This window comes from Triticum aestivum, chromosome 3A (genome assembly GCF_018294505.1).
Source record: "Triticum aestivum cultivar Chinese Spring chromosome 3A, IWGSC CS RefSeq v2.1, whole genome shotgun sequence".
Lineage (NCBI taxonomy): Eukaryota > Viridiplantae > Streptophyta > Magnoliopsida > Poales > Poaceae > Triticum > Triticum aestivum.
In genome coordinates, this window is record NC_057800.1 from 343,320,548 (window position 1) to 343,326,817 (window position 6,270).

A 6,270-nucleotide genomic window follows, 5' to 3' on the forward strand; every position below is an offset into this window, starting at 1 on the left:
TTTCTTGAGGAGTTCAGTTAGAGGTTTAGCAACCTTGGAGAAATTCTCGAGGAAGCGGCGGCAATAGCTTGCTAAGCCAAGGAAGCTCCAAACTTGCTTAACCGTCTCAGGTGGAGTCCAATCAAGGACGGCTTGAACTCGCTCGGGGTTGACAGCAATACCCTTGCCATAGATTACATGGCCTAGATAGGTCACTTCTGGCAACCAAAATTCACACTTGGAGAATTTGGCGTAAAGGCGATGCTCTCGAAGTTTCATCAACACCAGCCTTAGATGTTCGGCATGTTCCTCTTCATTCTTGGAGTAGATGAGTATGTCATCAAGGTATACTACGACAAATTTGTCCAAGTACTCCATGAAAACCGAGTTCATTAACCGAGAGAAGGTAGCTGGGGCATTGGTTAAACCGAAGGACATGACGGTGTACTCGTATTGGCCATAACGAGTAACAAAGGCTGTTTGGGAATGTCCCCGTTTCTGATTTTGATTTGATGGTAGCCCAACCTCAAATCCATCTTGGAAAAAACTGAGGATCCAGCGAGCTGATCATACAGATCATTGATCCTAGGAAGAGGGTATTTGTTCTTGATGGTGACCAGGTTGACAGGGCGGTAGTCCACAACCATTCAATCCATTCCATCCTTCTTCTTGATGAACAGGACGGGACAAGCCCAAGGAGAGGAACTAGGACGGATGAAACCCTTTTTCAAGGACTCATCGAGTTGGTTCTTAAGCTCGGCTAGTTCTAAGGGTGCCATCTTGTAGGGTCTTCTAGAAATTGGAATGGTTCCTGGAACAAGGTCTATCACAAACTCAACATCTCTGTCAGGTGGAACACCTGGTAGTTCTTCTGGAAAGACATCCGGAAAGTCTCGGACTACCGGAACATCCTCAAGGTCTGAAGGGGGTTGGCATTTAAGGAGTAAAGTTGGCGCTTGGCCACTCGAGTTAAGACATTGACTGTCTTGCCCGATGGGTGAGTAAGTTGAACGGTTCTAGTGGCACAATCAATCTTAGCGTAATGGGCTGACATCCAGTCCATACCCAAGATGATGTTTATGTCCGAGGACTTGAGAGCTATTAAAGATGCAAGGAAGACAAGTCTATCAACAAGAATTTCGTTCCCATGGCTTACTCTAGAGGTTTGCCATTTGGAACCCAGAGTTTGAATTACCATGGAAGTGGGCATGTCACAGAATGTTGTGTTATGCAATCGAGCATAGTTCTCGGATATGAATGAATGAGATGCTCCAGTATCAAAAAGAACAGATGCCAGATGGCAGTTAACGAGGAGCGTACCAAGGACGACGTTGGGATCCTCATGAGCCTCCTCGGCTGAAACATAGTTGACATGGCCACGGGCAGTGGTGACCGGCTTGGCGTAGAATGTCTTTTCCGCGGGCTTACCACGGCTAACAGACTTTCCAGTTTGGATGGGGTTGTTGTTCTGGGGACACTCTCGGCTATAGTGACCCCGCTCTCCACACTTAAAGCATGTCACCACATTGGGGCGTGGAGCAGCATTAGCAGCGGGGCCTCCATAGGGCTTGGGCGGTGCAAATTGTTGGTTGGGACGTGGCGCCTCAAAGGATGGCCTCGGAATGAACCTGGGTGGCAGTGCCGTGCTTGGAATCCACACCCGGCGCTTCTGAGTTCCAGAGCCGGATGAAGAGCCAAAATCACGGGAGTGCTTGCGTGAAGCGTCATAATCAGTCTGGCCTGTCTCAGCACTGATGGCTTTGTTGACCAACTTCTGAAAGGAGGTGCACTCGTGCAGACGAAGATCGCGGCGGAGCTCAGGGCTAAGTCCCTTGCGGAACCTTGCTTGCTTCTTAGCGTCAGTAGACACCTCTTCGGGAGCATAGCGTGCCAGATTTCCGAATTCACGACTATAAGCATCCACAGTCAGTCTTCCCTGGGTGAAGTTGCAGAACTCCTCCCTCTTGCGATCCATGAGACCTTCCGGAATGTGATGCTCGCGGAAAGCCTCACTGAATTCAGCCCAAGTAGTGATTTGGCCGACCGGGCGCATAGCTTCGAAGTTTTCCCACCAAAAGCTAGCAGGGCCTTCGAGATGATAGGCAGCATAGGTAACCTTGTCGGCTTCGGCTACGTTGGCAGAACGTAGCTTGTGAGTGATGCTACGAAGCCAGTCATCCGCGTCGAGGGGTTCGACGGAATGGTTAAACTTTGGTGGGTACAGCTTGATAAAGTCATTGATTGACACCAAGTCATTTCATGGGTGACGTGCAGTGTTCTGCTCAATCCGCTCCAGCAGGCGGTTAGTCTCACGCTTGTTTCTTTCTGCCTCCAGCATCACTTTGGCCAGAGAAGGCGGGTGAGGCAAATTTTCACCCCTAGCTGCACTGGCTTCCCCCTGCTCCGAGGCAGCAGGGTTACTGCGGGTGTTGACCATCCTAGGAGAAAACAAGACAATGGTTTAGATAAGGATGGCTCAAACTTAGCAAGGAAGTGCAGTATGTAATGGATAACTCGGAATCCAGAGATGTTCATCCGTATGTCATGGTAATATAAAACTGCCATATATATACCAACGGTCATACACATCATACATAGTTTAGTACAAGCCCAGGCTACAGTACAACTATGATGAAAGACGTTACATCTCATCGGAGGCATTCCAAGCTCCTATACATTATTTGTCTACACCTCCGGAATTGATTACACACAAAGTCATATTCCACAAATCACGCAGGACAGTGGAGATACAACTACTACAATACTAGTGGTACCACTACTAACTCAGACAGCTCCGTAGTAGTTCTCATAGAAGTCACCTCCATAGCCTGGAAGTTCAACGTGACCATCCGGAAACAGACGGTCCTGAGGAGCCTGTGGACCATAGAGGCTAGGATGAGGTCTTGGACCAACAAACGGTGGCCTGCGGGGACCACGGGGTGGGGTGATGCCTCCCACATCACGCCAATCCACCATGTCTGGCAGGGCTGATCTCACAGGATACACATCCCTTGTATCCATATATCCAGCTTGCACCGCAGGTGCAAACCGAGTCAATGTGGCCCAATGATCAGCACGGGTATTGAAAAGCTCCAACCTCAAGGCCCTATTCTCTCGGTCCTTATCTCCGAGCAACTCGGTAGTGGTACGAGTTAATGAGTCCTCCTGAGTGGAGTCAGCATAGATAGCCTGAAGATACCCTTGCGCTCCCGGAAGTGAAGCTGGCATGTAACGGAAGTCGGTGTTCTGAAGCAGGCCAGTCCGGACTCGCAAGATGGTCATCATGGAATAGGCAGCATCCTGCACAGCCATCTCAACAGTAACCCCAAGTCCATAGGAACAGTGAAGGGTCTCGATAGATCCAGGATAAGAAGGAAATATCCTGACGTTGCAGAGATATTGGATTTGATTAAAGTCGCGGAACTGCTATTCAATGGTGTATTCGGGATACCAACAGTAGCCCGTCTCGATCATTACCCGGACTAACATAGCAGTATGACCGGGCACGTCGAGGCACCGGGTCAGGCGAACCACTTGGGTTTGAACACGGTTGGCCATCTGAAAGCACAACCACAATGTAAAGACATCAGAATTTCTAGGGAAATCGGACAACATAACAGCTGTAAATGCTCAGAAAAAGATTTGAGACATCCACAACAGTTCGCAATACCACTCAACAACATCATATCAAGGTTCTGATCCAATTAGCAACATACTAAGAATAGTAGAAACTGAACTGGGACTGGTAACAACAATCCTATAAGCTACTACGGATTAGTAACACGTGAACCTGATAGAAGAAGAGAGCCTAGTCCTTAACCCACGTTGAATGAGAAGAGAATGAGTTAGATCAGAGGCATAGGGTAAAGGAGTAAAAGAGCCTTACGTTCCCTCCCACAATAAATTCCCCTACATATAACTAAAGCATTTCTAGACTCGACATCGACCAGGTTGGCTCAACGAACCTACAGGCAGTCCGGCTCTGATACCAACGCTGTCAGGACCCCGATTCCAAGTCACATCAATCTAGCCGGTAACACCTCATATCACTTTGCGGCCTCACGCATGGTATCCCACGGGTGTCGCCTTACCATGGCCGGGACCGTTTGCGCCTTTTGGCTCACGTATATGATAGTGTCGCTAGTATCCATATGACAGAGAACCCGGGCCGACATGGCTAGTATTGAACCCAAAGCGGCACAGACCTATGGAGACAGGCATACATGAATCACATCAAACATGTCGGTCATCAGCGAGTGATTCCGGGCTGTAGCACTGGGCTAACAGGACTCCGGGGAACCCGGGCTGTAGCAAGCTAGGCAGGACTCTGGAAGTCACCGCGTGACATTTCCCCGAAGGGACAGACATAGGAACAAAGTGAAACACATGCCGGCCAGTCAAGTGTCCTGAACAGTAGTGTTGGGCTAGCAGGACTCCGGTGAACCGGGCTGTAGCGGACTACTATGGCTCGAGGAACACTAGACTACATTTCCCCATAAGAAAGGTTGCCAATGATAAACAACTAGATTGTCGGATCCCACTCATACCAAGCATTTCAATCATACACACAATATGCCCGATATGAGTACATACAACATGGCATCACAACAAAACTCTACAACTCAAGTACTTTATTTAAAGGCTCCAAAGAGCCATACATAACATGTTCGTACAGATAGGGGTCACATGACCCGACACTCAAGTCATACAAACATACAAGCACATGCGGAAGCAACTAGTCTGAGTACAGACTCTAGAAAGAAGGAAGGCTTCTCGAAGCCTGTCTATCTACATAAGGCCCTCCATGGCCAGGATCACCACCTGGGTGGCTAGTCACTCGTCGACGTCAAGGTCTACGTAGAACCCATCGGAGTGGGCGGTGTCATCTGAAAACAGTAAGCAAACATGAGTACAAAGGTACTCAGCAAGTCTTACATCAGATCCTACTATACATGCTTATCCTCAAGAAGGTGGTGGGGTTAATGCAGCAAGCCAGCTTTGACTCTTGGCTAAGCTATCCTACGTAACTCCACCAGTAAAATAGTTTTCGCACACGAGTCCACTACTCACCATCACAATACTCCACCGGGGATCCTCCCTCGTCATCCTACGAGAGGGCCATCCTCGGTACTCACGCTTATCTTGAGTCTTTTATTAGTATCCATTGACTTGTCTAAGAATTGCTACATTGCTCCACCACCACCGCTATCTGATGGGTGACCGGCGAAGAGTTAATATCCCTTTGGTCGGGATTTAAGCCCGATCTGATCATAGTCCGTTACGACTCCCAGGGTGGTGATGCGATCCAAGAGCTCGTTCAAGGAAGAGAGCTCTATTGGATCCATCTGCTCGATGAATCCCGAGCCGACGTGGAGGCTGTTTTTGATGACCCAAGAAGTCATCGTCGGCGAGACGGCCGAACGGGCGGTCATGACAAAGTCGCCTAGTCGGAGATTTTGGCCTATAGCCAAGGCTCCCCCCGAGGTAATGTTGTCCTTGACAACAAGACGAGCCATCAAGCCTTATCATGGCGGCACAGTGGAACTCTCAATGAAAGCACCAATGTCGGTGTCAAAACCGGCGGATCTCGGGTAGGGGGTCCCGAACTGTGCGTCCAAGGCAGATGGTAACAGGAGGCGGGGGACACAATGTTTACCCAGGTTTGGGCCCTCTTGATGGAGGTAATACCCTACTTCCTGCTTGATTGATCTTGATGATAGAAGTATTACAAGAGTTGATCTACCACGAGATCGTAGAGGCTAAACCCTAGAAGCTAGCCTATGATTATAATTGTTGTTGTCCTACGGACTAAACCCTCCAGTTTATATAGACACCAGAGGGGGCTAGGGTTACATAGAGTCGGTCACAAGGGAGGAGATCTACATATCCGAATTGCCAAGCTTGCCTTCCACGCCAAGGAGAGTCCCACCCAGACACGGGACGAAGTTTACAATCTTGTATCTTCATAGTCCAACAGTCCAGCCAAAGGATATAGTCCAGCTGTCCAGGGACCCCCTAATCCAGGACTCCCTCACCATGGATAGGCGTAGAAGGGCGGTTGTGGATTCTGGACGTTGTCAGTGGCACAGAGGGGTTGGATTGACTTAGCGGGGCGGTTGCCTCCTGGCTGAGGAGCCAACCCCCAATCATGTTCCCCTATAAAAAGAGGGCATGGGCGAGGTGTTCACTCACACATATCTCCTCCTTATTTTTGCATCCTTCTTCCACCATGTTGAGGGGAAGAGGACGTGGTAGTACTCCAGTAGCGGCAATGAGGGATTCTACTCGATA